This window comes from Chiloscyllium plagiosum, unplaced genomic scaffold (genome assembly GCF_037043375.1).
Source record: "Chiloscyllium plagiosum isolate Xiang-an unplaced genomic scaffold, Cpla_swu_hap1 HiC_scaffold_18, whole genome shotgun sequence".
Classification (NCBI taxonomy): domain Eukaryota; kingdom Metazoa; phylum Chordata; class Chondrichthyes; order Orectolobiformes; family Hemiscylliidae; genus Chiloscyllium; species Chiloscyllium plagiosum.
The window spans coordinates 88,729,678-88,745,585 of NW_028270156.1; the positions used below are offsets into that span (position 1 = coordinate 88,729,678).

General features: G+C 44.5%; 1 long non-coding RNA gene across 2 annotated transcripts in view; it reads right to left on the reverse strand.

The window, feature by feature from the left end:
- LOC148147040 (uncharacterized) overlaps nt 1-15,206 on the reverse strand; it is a 57,212-nt gene extending 42,006 nt beyond the window's left edge. For both annotated transcript variants that reach the window (XR_015760233.1, XR_015760232.1), the window contains exon 1: nt 15,104-15,206. This is a non-coding gene — a long non-coding RNA (uncharacterized LOC148147040). The remainder of the gene's footprint in view (nt 1-15,103) is intronic.
- Between the last annotated feature and the right edge of the window lie 702 nt (nt 15,207-15,908).

The following is a 15,908-nucleotide window of genomic DNA, read 5'->3' on the forward strand; positions in this document are numbered from 1 at the left end:
CTACTATTTATCATTGAAACTGTTATCAACTGGCAAATTAAAATTTTAAACAAGTTTATCTCTTAATTGTCTGCTGGTGTGCGAATTGGAGGGGTGCGTGGGTTCATGATCATCTGTGTTCTGCTAAAGTGACATAATCAGAAATTAACAATTTATTAAGTTATAAACTTGATATCCAAGATCTGTTATTTGTAAATTCTGGTAAGGAACAATTGAACGATTTTGAGGGTCATTGAATGGTTGAATGTCACTGTGTTGCAAATCCAGTGATCGGGAGGTTGGTTTTGGTTCAGCTTCATTTTCCTGTGTCACGCCGGACACTGTACCTCCAAGCACAATAACACTGGACATTGTCATACAGGGAGTAGCAGTCAGTCCGGACACTCCAACGCTTGACACGGTCACCCTGGTTACAACACTGTCACTCTGGACACTGTCACTAGATACTGTGAGATCAGACTGTGACACATGACAGTGTAATGCTGGACATTGCGATGTCAGATGTTTTAACTATAGACACTAACACCGGAAATAGTGACATTGGATATCATTTGGATGCAGATAGAAATGAAAACAGTCAAAAAGAAAACAAATGAGATAGAATCTACTTGTAGAAATGGGAACTAAATGAGACTGAGTGAGAATGATTATGGCTGTTTAATGAACAGAAATCAGAACACTGCAATAATGTCCACATCTAAGTGATGGTCTCGGGGTGGTTTGTATAAAGAATACCAGATATGCGGGAGTGAGTTTCAGACTGGAATCTAATCGAGGGGTTCAGGGTGGTTTCTGTACAAATGACGGAAGCTGACCTATGTGTGTGAATGTCCCATGTTAGTCTAACATCCAGGGATTGTTTAATGGAGCTTGCTTCATACTTCAAGGACTCAGACATCTCCATTTTATCCATCTCCCACCAAAATTGACAGGGCAATGACAGCAGAAGCTATACAAAGAGAAATGTTGCCTCTGTAATGCCACATGTAATGCCAACTGTATACATCCAGGACAGGAACAATCCTGGGATTGATAAGAGTAAATCTCCCTCCACTCCATCCTATTCAAACACTCCCAGGACAGGGACAGAATGGTGTTAGGTACAGAGGAAGTACTCACCTTGACATTGTTCCCATCATTGTTCCTTTGGCCATGGGTTTGAAATGCCATCCCCACACTGTCATTGACTATAGATCTGTCTCTGAATTTTGTTTCATCATTTAGGGATGTATTCAGCCCAGTGAGCCCTCACAGCTCTCTCTCCCTCATAGGCATAGACAGTGTGTCTGTCTCTACTCTTCTGTCTCCCTATTTCTCTCCCTGTGTGTGTGTCTCTCTCTCTCTCTTTGCCCCTCACTTCTCTGCCTCCCTCCCTCATCTCTGCTTTCTGTGGGTTTTCTGTGGGTTCGTGACACCATTGCGATGTTAAGAGAGACTGTACCATGAATGTCACGGTGTTTGCTGTGCCCTGGAGGGTGGAGGACTAGCTGGTGGGCAGTAAACAAGGTCATTTCCAGCTTGATGAGCTAGTACCACTCCAGCCTCAAATTTATCTGCACCGTCTCAGACTCCTCCCTCCCCTTCCTAGACCTCTCCATTTCTATCTCGGGCGACCGACTCAACACAGACATTTACTACAAACCGACCGACTCCCACAGCTACCTAGATTACACCTCCTCCCACCATGCCCCCTGTAAAAACGCCTCCCATATTCCCAATTCCTTCGCCTCCGCCGCATCTGCTCCCAGGAGGACCAATTCCACTACCAAATGGCCTCCTTCTTCAAAGACCGCAATTTCCCCTCCGACGTGGTCAACGATGCTCTCCACCGCATCTCCTCCACTTCCTGCACCTCCGCCCGTGAACCCTGCCCCTCCAATCGCCACCAGGACAGAACCCCACTGGTCCTCACCTTCCACCCCACCAACCTCCAGATACATGTACCATCCTCCGTCATTTCCGCTACCTCCAAACAGACCCCACCACCAGGGATATATTTCCCTCCCCACCCCTATCAGCGTTCCGGAGAGACCACTTCCTCCGCAACTCCCTCGTCAGGTCCACACCCTCCACGAGCCCAATCTCCACTCCACTTCCCCTGCAACCACAAAAAGTGCAAAACTTGTGCCCACACCTCCCCCTCACCTCCCTCCAAGGCCCCAATGGATCCTTCCATATCCATTGCAAATTCACCTGCACCTCCACACACCATTTACTGTATCCGCTGCACCCGATGTGGTCTCCTCTACATTGGGGAGACAGGCCGCCTACTGGCGGAACGTTTCAGGGAACACCTCTGGGACACCCACACCGACCAACCCAACCACCCCGTGACTGAATACTTTAACTCCCCCTCCTACTCCGCGAAGGACATGCAGGTCCTTGGCCTCCTTCATCGCCAGACCTTGGCCACACGATGCCTGGAGGAAGAGCGCCTCATCTTCTGCCTAGGAACCCTCCAACCACACGGGATGAATGTAGATTTCTCCAGCTTCCTCATTTCCCTCCCTGCACCTTATCTCAGTCCCAACCCCGGATTCAGCACCGCCCTCTTGACCTGCAATCTTCTTCCCGGCCTCTCCGCCCCCACCCCTTCTCCGGCCTATCACCCTCGCCCTCACCTCCTTCCACCTATCATATTCCCAGCGCCCCTCCCCCAAATTCCCCCCCAACCTTTTATCTCAGCCCACTTGGCAAATTAGCCTCATTCCTGAAGAAGGGCTTATGCCCGACACGTTGATTCTTCGGCTCCACAGATGCTGCCTGGCCTGCTGCGCTTTATCAGCACCACACTTTTCAATTCTGGCCTCCAGCATCTGCAGTCCTCACTTTCTTCGAGTTAGTACCCAGTGGGGCTGCCTGAAGGGTCACTGCTAAAGACACAGGCACTTACAATTGATAGCAATGAGTAGCTGAAGGGAACAAATGTAATGTTTCAAGGTTCACTGAAAAGATCTACAGTGAGTGGGAGAGAAGGCTGTGGACCAAAGATATGGGCAACTTCATTGAGTGAGGAAGGAATTAGCAGATGGAATATAATGTGCAGCAGATATTTCCAAGCTAACTTAGTGACTGATTAAAATTCCCATTCCTTGCCCAGTCCAACCTTCTACACCCAAAGGTGATTTGTCCCTGTAGGACAGCAGTGTAGGTCAAACTGCGGGATATGAAGATGGGAACTGTGAAGTGTTCCCAGTCTGAGCCACAACATGAGGAGCACAAGGATTGAGATGATTATTCTGTCGTGAAAGTTGAATGAGTTTTGGAAACGGGTCCCTGTGATTGACAACACTATAAACCTGGCAGCATCCAGAACCAAAGTAAGTCATCAGAGGAATCACACATGGAAGTGGGAAGGGATTGGGCAAGGGCAGAAAAAATCGAGTCAATGTTCTGGGGACATGAGTTTGAATCCTACCGTGGCAAATGGTGGGAATTGAATTCAATTTCAGTGGAAAAGCAAGGAGTCTTCCCCATTAAAACATTGTTGTGAAAACCCGTCTGATACACTCATGTGCTTTAGGTCAGGAAATTTGCCATTTGACCTGGTCTGGCTTACATGTGACTCCAGACCCACAGCAATGTGCTTGACCTTTAACTACCCTCTAGGCAATTGGGGAAGGAAAATAATGCCGGCCCAACCAATGATGTTCCCATTTGTGAACAAATTTACATAAAGTTCTCCAGCTCTGGTACCGTCCTGGTAATCTTCCTGTGCCATCTCTCCAAGATTGATGATTCTTTGGCAATGCAGTTCAGTTCAGTTCCCAGTTCAACGTTTAGCTCAGTTAACAGGGTTTATGTAGCTCTAACTTTTAATGTTTGCTTTAATGATTAATTGCATTAGGTACTTATCTGTGATCATCACTCAACTTATCAAAGATCATAGAATCCCTACACTGCAGAAAGAGACCATTTGGCCCATTAAGTTTGTATCGACCCTCCACAACCCAGGCCCTGGTCATGACACGGGCTGCTTCAGGCACAGCCAACTCCATTTTCACCTGTAGCTCCATGATCAGCTTGTCTTTCTCCCTGCCTCACAATTATTCATCCCTTTGTCTGCCAGACTGCTCTTCTCTCTCTCTTTCTAGGCTCCATCTATAGGAGGAGCGGGACACAAGTAAGTTGTTCTCTCTAACTGGTTCCCTTCATGCGAGTTTCAGGTCTAGTCTGGTTGACCATCTCCTCACGAATTGACGAATTTGGTCCCTAGTATTGCTACTGCGAATCTGATGCTCCCCAGTCAGAATCTGTTCTCCGTCCTTGCCATTTGAAGCACGCCTTTGAGGTGGTGTTTAAAGGGCAATCAACATTTAGGAGTGAAGTGATGTAATAATCAGCAAAAACAACCTAGACCATGTCTGTCTTGCTACCAGTTGTTAGGAAGAAGTACTTTACTGTCTTCATTGTGTGTGTTGCCAATTTCAATGTCGAAGCTGAAACCGAATAGCATTCCTGTTTTCATTGCTCACTCATGTCTGAAACATACATCTTTAACCATGCATTATACATCAGTCAGAACTATTTAATGTCTTCTGAAAACACTTCTGGGCCAGACCAGGTAAGATTCCCAGATTCCCTTTGGTGAAGGACATGAGTGAAGCAGATGTGTATTTACAGAATTGGTGTTAGGTTCTGCAATGGGACTATGAAACTAACTTTCAATTCCAGATGGATTAATTATTTGAGATTAAATTCTGCCAATTGCGGTATTTGTATCCTGGGTCACTGCATTACAAGTCCAGTGAGGTTCCCCCAGTCCAACTACATCACAATTTAATTATTCCCCAAATATCAACACCTTAGTTTCCTACAGTACTGTCTGTGTGTGCAGCAGCTCATTTGATTCTCTCTCCCCACCACTTACACCCATTTGTTACAGTGAAGCTGCTACAGTTTGATCTCAAAATGTGTGCATTTCAGTTGGAAAAAAAGAAATGATTCTGAAATTTTAACTTTATTAATTGGTTGGTTATTAATCATTTATTTCATTCTTAGATTATGGATAATCAGTTCATTTCAGATGGAAAGAAGTAGCTCTGATCACTGAGATAATGCAGGGCTGGTGTCTGAGTATTTGTGTGATCAAAGGATCAAAAAGTTGCCAACTATTTGGACTCGATATTACAGTGTGGTGTATTTCTCTCACCTCTATAAAGGATAAAGCAAAACACATGAGACATTACATTGACTCAAGAAAAGCAATTCCTGGAATTCTGAAATAAAATGGGAGTGATGTGGAGTCTTCCTTGTTTCAACAAGATTCAGTGGAAAACTTCAGTAGCAGCTGGTGAGCGTTGGGGTGTGGGTGATAGTCACTGTCAAGCAGAGGGAGATGGAGCTGTGATTGTAAAGGATTTATAGAGTGCTAGAGGTCTACAGCATGGAAACAGGCTTTTCGGCCCAATTTGATGATGCCACTCAGTTTTCACTGTTAAATAGTCCCATTTGCATGTGTTTGGCCCATATCCCCCCCCCCCCCCCCCCCCAGTTGTCCCTCACTCCCAGAGAATATGGATAAAGGGGACTCAGTAATAGCAGTGCCACTGAATTTCATGATAAAATGGTGAAACTTAACAATAAATCTCTAAACAGAAAGTAATCCTTCATGTCGAGGAAACAGCAGTAATGAGGTGAGGTGATGTAATGCACATGAGCAGGACAAACAAGACAAGGAAATACACGATGAACAATAGGACCCTGGGAAGCATTGACAATTAGAGAGATTTGGGGTGAATGCACCAGTCTCTGAAGGTAGATAAAGAATGGAGATAATATACTTGCTTTTATTAGCCTGACATCTTGTTTCTGTCCTTGGGATTTTCACTTGCGATCTCTTCCTCCCTTGAACTCTCTTTCTCTCATTCCCTCCCTCTGACTGTCATTATCTCATTCTCTCTCCCTCTCTCTATCTGTTGGTTCTTCTCTTTTTCTCTCAATGCATTTTCTCTCCCTCTTTCTCCCTGGCCCCTCTGCTCTGTCCCAGTGGCAGGGAAGGGGGATTGGGAAGATTTGGACTTCCCAAATGCAGTTAATGCAGTAGGATACACATTTCCCCTGTCTCTCCCAGGTTTTACCCTCACTGTTGTCCAAACCAGGCCAGGGGGTGGAGGGATGAGTGGAAGGGGCATAAAGTACCTTTCTCATTGAATGTGTGATCGGTTGGCTGCAGACTGGAATCTTGCTGTGCATTACAGCAGTCAGTCAAAAGACCAGTTAGTCTCTGAACATACTCACCATGTCCTTCAGTCCAGGGGTTGTGAGTCTGTGAGAGGAGGCGGAGTAGCCATGCCCCTGAGTTCTTGAACGGAGGAATGGGAAGCAAGGAGGTGGTGAGAGAGAGCCAGGGAGAGGGGGAGTGTTTGATGGGGCTTGAGGGGGGGGGGGGGGGGGGGGGGGAAAGGGGCTGTTGTAGGAGAGAGAGAGAGAGAGATGGAGGGGTGAGAGGACAAAGAGGCAGAGTATGAGACAGGGCGGAAGAGCGGTCTCCCCAGGTAGGGGAGTAACAATGCCATTCGGGGCAAGGCCTGAGTAGCTGGACAGCACCAGGATTATTTAATGGGGGGTGTGGCGGGAGGATGGGGTGTTGTTGGTGGTTCTGGTGGTAGGGAGGCATGATGGGCTGAAAGGATTATCTGTGTGATGTGAAGCTTCCATAATTCTGGGACTGCGATCTTGCTGTGCACGAAAGCAGTCAGCTACAGGCCAGTTAGTCCAGACAAACTCATTAATCTCTACACCAGGGAGTGGGGCTCAGCATGATATGGGGGAACAGCAAAATATTTGTAAGGGTACACATTTGATGAGGAATATATTTGGGAGGGCAAAATAATTGGGGAAGGGCAAACATTTGGGAGGGGAGTAAATGGGAACAGAATAGGGGGATGCAATGTTGTGTGGGCACTTTCAGATCTAAGAGAAAAAGACAGGGTGAAAGAGAGAATGAGAGAAAAAGAGACAGAGGGAGTAAGTGACAGAGAGAAGAGAGGAAGAGTGGGGATGAAGAAACAGGAACAGAGAGAGAACAGAGAGATCGAGGAGGAGAGCAAGCGAAGAACAGAGACAGAGAGAGCTAGAGAATCTCAGAGAGGGAGAGAGAGAGAGAGAGAGAGAGAAGGGCAGAGGGAGAGATAGGGAAGAGAGAGAGAGAAATAGAAAGATGGAGACAGAGAGAAAGAGAAGGACAGTGAGAGGGACATAGAAAGAGGGAGGCAGACAAAAGGACACAGAGAGAGAGGAAAAGTCAGACAGGGACAAACAGAAGTTAAGACATGGACAGACTGAAGTGGTGATACTCATATTCCAGTTAGTCCCAGCTCTCTTGATGGTGTCTCATATTCCCTCTCTCCCATGAGGTTTGCTTCAGCCTGGGAATGTATCAGTGTGTTGTATATTTGTGAGTAATCTCTGTGTCTGTGTCTCTGTCCAATGGAGTGTCTTTTGTTTTGGGGGTTAATTCCCTCTTTCTCTTTCTCTCTCTCTTGTGTTGAAAATGATACCCTCTGCTGAACACCCCATGCCATTGCACAAGCATCAACAGCATTTTCTTCGAGTGAACTTTTTTGGAATTGAAGAAACAGGTTGTTATTCCATCAAAAAGTCTGATCCACTGCATTACTCCCTTGATGTAAAACATGCTGTGCCAGCAGCTGCCCTGACATAGACAATGTACTGGGGGAATGTTCAGCTCAGTGTTGTTGTTACTGCAAACATTTATAAACTTTCAATTGTTAGCTGGCAATAACAAGTCCTTTAAATAATACCTTACTCCCACCCTGATATACTTTCCAACCATCAATAACCACAAAGCAATCTGGGGTTATTCAGCACCTAAATGTGATCTTCAATAAATCACCTCACTTTCACACAGTGGTTCAAACAACATGAAAAATGACAAATAAAAACTGAAAGAATGGAGGATGTTGTAAATCAAAAACAAAAACAAAAGTTGCTGGAAAAGCTCAGCAGGTCTGGCAGCATTGGTGGAGAGAAATCAGAGGTAATGTTTCAATTTAAGTGGCCCTACCTCAGAACTGTCATCCAAACAGGAGCTGAACATACTAAACTGCCCTATGTGAGGTCAGTTCCCTGAATAGCCATCCCCAACCAGCAAAGGGTCTCGTCATGAACAACTACCCATAAAGTGAACACAGGCGAGCAGTCATTCCCACTCACCTCCTTTCCAATCACCCAGAATGCAAGGAAGATGCAATAGAAATTCTAAGAAGCAGATTGGCTAAAATTGCCCAGCAAGATCTTGAACTGACTTGTACTACAGCAATTATAATGGTTGGAATTTATATATCTATATAAATCTGCCTCTGTGGTGTGAATCACCATCACTGCTTGGACAGACATCCCATGTGACAATCGGTGCAATGATGTCCCACACCATGATGCAAAGAGCATCTTGTAAATCACGGTTGACAGATGATTCATATTCTTCTGGCAGTGTGCAACTGATGGACTATGAATTAACTGGTGATCCATTTACAGTTTCCAACTCACGAGTCTCTCAATGTTGAATTTCAGTTCAACTGGAGGGCACAACAGAGAGAAAGCACTGCAGATGCTGGAGATTAGAATTAAAGAGTGTGGTGCTGGAAAAGCACAGCAGGTCAGGCAGCATCCGAGGAGCAGGAGAATCAACATTTTGAGCATAAGCTCTTCATCAGAAATACACAATAGCAGCACTGACTTTCACTCTGTCGGGCCAAATGTTCTTGATCCTAATTGGAGCCTTGGAGCAGCACAAAAATATCAAATATCCTAAATCACACGTCAGTCACCATAAACCAACTTGGCTTTCACCTGTGAAAAATCCTTTTGGACCAACCAATTTCCACAGTGGTGAGGCCTCTGGACCAGGTCCAATAACAGAGATTTCACAAAGTTGATGGAGTACTACATCAAGGTGTAACACTATGGCCTCACAGTGAATTGGTCTAAAAATATATCTGGGCATTTATCTCTAAAATATCAGTACCAACAAAATAATAATAACAATAATAAATACTTATGCAAATTAACAGCCTAAAATGAAATAACAATCCCAAGGAAATGTACATGGGAGTATCTTCACATAGACCATTATCGTTTGGGGAACATCAAAGGATAACAGCAACAAAGGGCAACATGGGAAACATCCTGTTTGACAAAGTTATTTGATCCTCTGTGGGACAGCTGCTACCACAACACTCCAGATCTCAGTGTTTGTCCTGTTAAACTGTGCACCACAGCACTATGCCTCTTTCTACAAATAGCATAACTCACACGTCTTTTTGACAAACAAATAATTCAACAATACACATCATAAATGGAACCCTGTGCTTAACACCGCTCCCAGTGAGCTGTCCTCACAAATACTGTGTCCCCACACATCCACTGATTGATGAAAACACGTAGATAGTCAATGCCATCTGTGCTCACCATCAGTTATCACTCCATAATGACCTGCTCAACTCACCTTTTGCTAATATTGTAGCTGGGCTCCCATTTGGAGCAAGCTGCCTGAGCAAGATCCACTAACAACATCTCTTTCCATCAAGTAATGGGAAACACCAGGTGTCATTGAGAAGTGGGTCATTACAAAGCCCATCTGAGAAATAGCAGGCTTTAAACTACTACAGGGAAAGACCATCTTGCTGAACACTTTCTTGACCAGATAGGGTCAGTGCTCAGCCAAATTCCATCAATGTGGCCTCAGTGTATACACATTCTGTACAGCATAGAGAAACCCACAATACTGCATATTACTGAGGAGCCTCCTATCTGAAACTATTCACTTTAAACTCAGTTAGTGAGCATACTGTCATCTGGCATATCAGGCGTACAGTGGAAATGTAGAGATTTATATAACTTAAGTTGTTACAAGATTTACTAGGCATACTAACAATGTGAAGGATGATGTAGCATACTTTCAAGATAACTAGCCTTCGAAAGTACATGTTGTTGTTTGTGAAATAACCGCTCCCTTCCTGCTGCTGGCAATGTCTCAGAATTGGAGAATTATCTCAAAATTGAAGAAGAGACAGTTTCAGAGACTATGTTATCTTGTGTGGTATCTCATTATTTTTAAAATCATTGAATGACAGCAGGTTTATTTTAATGATGTGATATCCAAAGACTGGATTAATCTGATCCTATTAGGTCTCACATGCTAATTCCAACTTGTATTCAAACAATAAGACTTGCAGATTTCACCCACTATCAGTCCCATCAATATTGAAATATCTTTCAATATTCTTTTCAGCGATGACCTTCATTTTGCTGAGGCTAGTCAGCCAATCAATACGTCATGTTGTAGAACACCCTGAAAGCTGTTTTACTAAGTACTGTTATCCCACTGCTTTTCTTGTTAATTCAGTTTTGCACTAGGAGAAAGTGAGGACTGCAGATGCTGGAGATCAGAGCTTAAAAATGTGTTGCTGGAAAAGCGCAGCAGGTCAGGCAGCATCAAAGGAGAAGGAAAATCGACGTTTCGGGCATAAGCCCTTCTTCACAAATGAGGAGGGCGTGCCAGGCAGGCTAAGATAAAAGGCAGGGAGGAGGGACTTGGGGGAGGGGTGTTGGGAATGCGATAGGTGGAAGGAGGTTAAGGTGAGGGTGATAGGCCGGAGAGGGGGTGGGACTGAGAAAAGGGGGAGGGGAAATGAGGAAGCTGGAGAAACCCTCCAACCACAAGGGATGAATGCAGATTTCTCCAGCTTCCTCATTTCCCGTCCCCCCACCTTTTCTCAGTCCCAACCCTCAGACTCAGCACCACCTTCTTGACCTGCAACCATCTTCCTGATCTCTCTGCCCCCACCCCCTCTCCAACCTATCACCCTCACCTTAGCCTCCTTCCACCTATTGCATTCCCAATGCCCCTCCCCCAAGGCCCTCCTCCCTACCTTTTATCTTAGCCTGCTTGGTACACCCTCCTCATTCCAGAAGAAGGGCTTATGCCCGAATGATCGAATCTCCTTCTCCTTTGATGCTGCCTGACCTGCTGCGTTTTTCCAGCAACACATTTTTAAATTCAGTTTTGCAACCCATTTAGGAAATTCTATCTGTGAATAAGCACTCTGGTACAGAACCAAAAGCTGATGCTGACTACAACAACTGCTCGAACTCACACTAGGTAATACTTTCTCAAAACAAATACAAAGATAAACAGGAACAAATTCAGATCCTTATCCTCAGAATTCTCAAATAACAGAATCACATCGAACAGGAGAGGCCCTTTGGACCATCATTTTTGTCCCACCAAAATGACACTAAATCTACATCAGTCCCATTCTCTACCACTTGGCCTATAGCCTTGAATGTTATGTCATTTCAAGTGCTCTTCCAAGTACTTTTCTGAGGTTTCCGATTTCAATTTCAGGTCCCTTACCAACCTCTAGGTGGGAAGAATTTTCCTCATGTCCCCTCTGAACCTCCTGCCTTTCAGCTTAAAATTACACCACCCCGTTATAGGCCCTTTGATGAAGGGGAACAACTGCTTTCTATTCACCCTGTCTATGGTCTTCATAGATACTCCAATCTCTGTTCTTAGTGTAGCAACCCGAGCTTATCCAGCCTCCCTCTTCACAGCTAAATTGCTACAGCCTAAGCAACATTCTGCTGAACCTCCTTTGCACTCCCTCCAATGCAAACACATCCTTCCCATGCTGCGGTGACCAGAACTAAACACAATAGTCCAACTATGGCCTAAACAAAGTCCAACAGCACTTCCCTGCTCTTATAACCTACATCTTGACTATATCATCTACGCCTTCTTAACTACCCTATTAGCCAGTCCTGCCACCTTCAGAGATCTGTTAACAAGCACCTTAAGATCTTTTAGTTGCTTTATGCAGCCTGGTGTCCTCCCATTCACTGAGTACTGCCTTGTCTTGCAACTTCTGGCAAAATGTATCACGTCAGGTTTATCAGGATTAAATTTTATCTGCCGTTGATCTGCCTGTTTGACCAATCTACCTATTTTTGTTTGTAGCCTTAGAATATTTTTCTTACTGCCAACCACCCAGTCAATATTTGTGTCATCACAAACTTACTTAATATCCCCAACCACACCCCCCCCCACCCCCAACAACACACACATTCACCCACATACATGAACACACACATATGCAGACATAGCTGAAAATGTGTTGCTGGAAAAGCGCAGCAGGTCAGGCAGCATCCAAGGAGCAGGAGAATCGACGTTTCGGGCATAAGCCCTTCTTCAGGAATCCTGAAGAAGGGCTTATGCCCGAAACATCGATTCTCCTGTTCCCTGGATGCTGCCTGACCTGCTGCGCTTTTCCAGCAACACATTTTCAGCTCTGATCTCCAGCATCTGCAGCCCTCACTTTCTCCTCCCATATGCAGACATACACACACACACTCTTTATTATCATTTATGAATATCACAAACAATAAAAGATCCAAAATTGATCCCACTGGATGTCAGTCTCCAATTACACTAACAGTCTTCTTTCAGCTTTGCCTCTGCTTCCTCTGACTGAGTCAATTTGCTAATTTATTCTGAATTCCATGTGTTTTTACTTTAGTTGTTAATCTCCTATGTGTGGCTTTGGGACAGTTCAGTGACTCAGTGCTTAGCACTGCTGCCTCACAGCACCAGGGCCCTGGGTTCGATTCAAGACTTGGGTGACTGTCTGTGTGGAGTTTACACATTCTCCCTGTGTCTGTGCGGGTTTCCTCTGGGTGCTTGTTTTCCTCCCACAGTCCAAAGGTGTGCAGGTTAGGTGAATTGGCCATGCTAAATTGCCCATAGAGATAGGTGCATTAGGCAGGGGTAAAGGTCGGGGAATGGGTCTGGGGGGTTAACCTTTGGAGGGTGAGTGTGGACTTGTTGGCCTGCATGGCCTGTTTCTATACTGTAGGGAATTGAATATAATCTTGTCAAAGGCTTTGCTAAAATCCATATAAACTACATCAATTGCCCTACTCTCCTCCAAAGACCTGGTCACTTCCTCGAAAAATTTCACCACACTTGTGATGCATTTTGTCCCTCTGACAAAACCACGCTAACAAAAAAGAACAAAGAAAATTACAGCACAGGAACAGGCCTTTCAGCCCTCCAAGCTTCTACTGATCCAGATCCTCAATTAAAACCCGTCACCTATTTTACAATGATCTGTATCCCTCTGTCCCCTGGCCATTCTGTAGCTGTCTAGATACATCTTAAGCAACGCTATCAATTCCATCTCTACCTCCTCCCTGCGTAAAGAACTTTCCACGCATATTTCCCTTAACCCTTTCCCATCTCACCTTGAACTTGTGACCCCTAGTAATTAAGTCCCCCACCCTGGTATAAAAAAGCTTCTTGCTATCCACCCTGTCTATACCTCTCATGGTTTTGTCGACTTCAGTCAGGATCCCCCCCCTCAAACTCCATCTTTTTAATGAAAATAATCTTATTCTACTCAACCTCTCTTTATAGCTAGCACCCTCCATACCAGGCAACATCCTGGTGAATCTCCTCTGCACCCTCTCCAAAGCATCCACATCCTTCTGGTAATGTAGCAACCAAAACTGTATGCTGTATTCCAAATGTGGCCAAACCAAAGTCCTATACAACTATAACATGACCTGACAAATCTTGTACTCAATACCCCATCCGATGTAGGAAAGCATGCTGTATGCCTTCTTGACCACTCTATTGACCTGCATTACCACCTTCAGGGAAATATGGGCCTGAACATGCAGATCTCTCCGGATGTCAATTTCCTCAGGGCTTAAGTCCAAAGATGTGCAGGTTAGGTGAATTGACCTTGCTAAATTACACATCGTGTTTGGGGATATGTAAGCAAGGTGCATTAGATAGGGGAAGTCTAGACTAATTGGTGTAGGGGACTGGGTTGGTGTGGACTTGTTGGGCCAAATGGCCTGTTTCTACACTGTAGGGATTCTAATTTACTGTATAGTTTGCTTGAGAACTGGATCTTCCAAAATGCATCACCTCGCATTTGCCTAAACTGAACTCCATCTGCCATTTCTCTGCCCAACTCTCCAATCTATCCATAATCTGCTGCATTCTCTGACAGTCCCCTTCACTAACTGCTACTCCACCACTGGTCATAGTTCTTCATTTTGAGAAACTCCGTTCCACTATTACTCACAGTCTCCTGTTGTCCAGCCAATTCTCTATCCACCTAGCTAGTACACCCTGGATCCCATGCAACTTCACTTTCTCCATCAGCCTGCCTTGGGGAACCTTATCAAACGCCTTATTGAAGTCCACGTATATGACATCTACAGCCCTTCTCTCATCAATCAACTTTGTCACTTCCTCAAATAATTTTGTTAAGTTGGTATTATCTCAGAGAATAGATAAGGGAGATCTAGTGGACGTGGGTATTTAGATTTTCAGAAATCTTTTGACAAAGTCCCACATGAAAAGTTAGTTTGCAACATCAAAGCAAATGGGATCGGGATAATACACTGACTTGAATTAAGAATTCATAGCAAACAGAACGTATATTGTTTGGAGTGGAAGGTAATGACACTGGGTATTATAAGGTTCAATGCTTGGGTTCTAGTTATTCGCAATAGCCTTCGTGAGTTTTTTTTTTCATTCATGCGATGTATATACTGGGTTCTCTAGACTACTCTCCGATATTTTGTTTATTTATTAATTGGATAATTAATATGACAGGATACTTCATTTCTTTGACTTGCAGTCTGAACTTGAACTGAGTGTTTATGCAGCAATTTAAATTCACCAGTGAAACGCCAACCATTGCAAATATAAATTCCGAACTGTTGTAATGTCTCAGGTATGTTCCCCGAATGTTATAATAAAAGAATTCTATCATTCTTGCACCGACCACAGAATGATGAAAATGTCGGATAACAACAAAAGTAAAATCACAGACTTTCTTCTGCTTTCCACCTCTGGGTCACCGGGATTCTCTCCTTTGCTATGGCCCTTCAGTCTCTGATGGGCCCGACTTGTCACAAAAATATGTCTCACTGTCAGTACTGAGCGACAGAATTAAAGTGTATGGAACCAAGGGCATTAAAACCCAATCAAAACAGTCAAATCCCACCCAACGGGCACAGAAAAATAATTCTGCTTTGGATAACAGAAACAATTGGCAATTACCTCTGTCAGTTCGTATCTATAGTAGAAGGGGATGTTTTTAAAAATAGACCAGAATGCATGTTATTCAGAGGACGACAGCTGCATTTTTCTTGGCGCATTACTGTGTATCCACGTTCTAGAAACAGATGACAATTACATCGATCAAAGGAGAAGGTAACTGTCAACCAGACAGAACAGTTTTTGGCTGAATGAATCAGAGCATTGTGAACACTACACATAGTGGTGAGATCCAGGAAAGACAGGGGAAATTAATACATTGAATCTGCCACAGAATAACCTATGTGATTATAATAAATAGATCTGCTGTCACCACAGCCATGAGGTAACGGCTAGTGCAGGTTGAGAGGCTGCACTTTCCTTCGGCCAGTATCATAATTCCGAGTAAACAGGTCCTTCTCCTGTTTAAGATACCCCTTAAAATTCATGTCTTTGAATAAGTTATTGTCATCTGACATAATATAGACAATAGGTGCAGGAGTAGGCCATTCTGCCCGTCGAGCCAGCACCACCATTCATTATGATCATGGCTGATTATCCTCAATCAGTATCCTGTTCCTGCTTATCCCCAAAACCCTTGATTCCACTATCCTTAAGAGCTCTATCCAACTCTTTCTTGAAAGTATCCAGAGACTTGGCCTCCACAGCCTTCTGGGGCAGAGCATTCCACACACTCACCACTCTCTGGATGAAGACGGTTCTCCTCAACTCTTTTCTAAATGGGCTACCCATTATTTTTAAACTGTGTCCTCTGGTTCGGGACTCACCCATCAGCGGAAACATGCTTCCTGCCTCCAGAGTGTTCAAT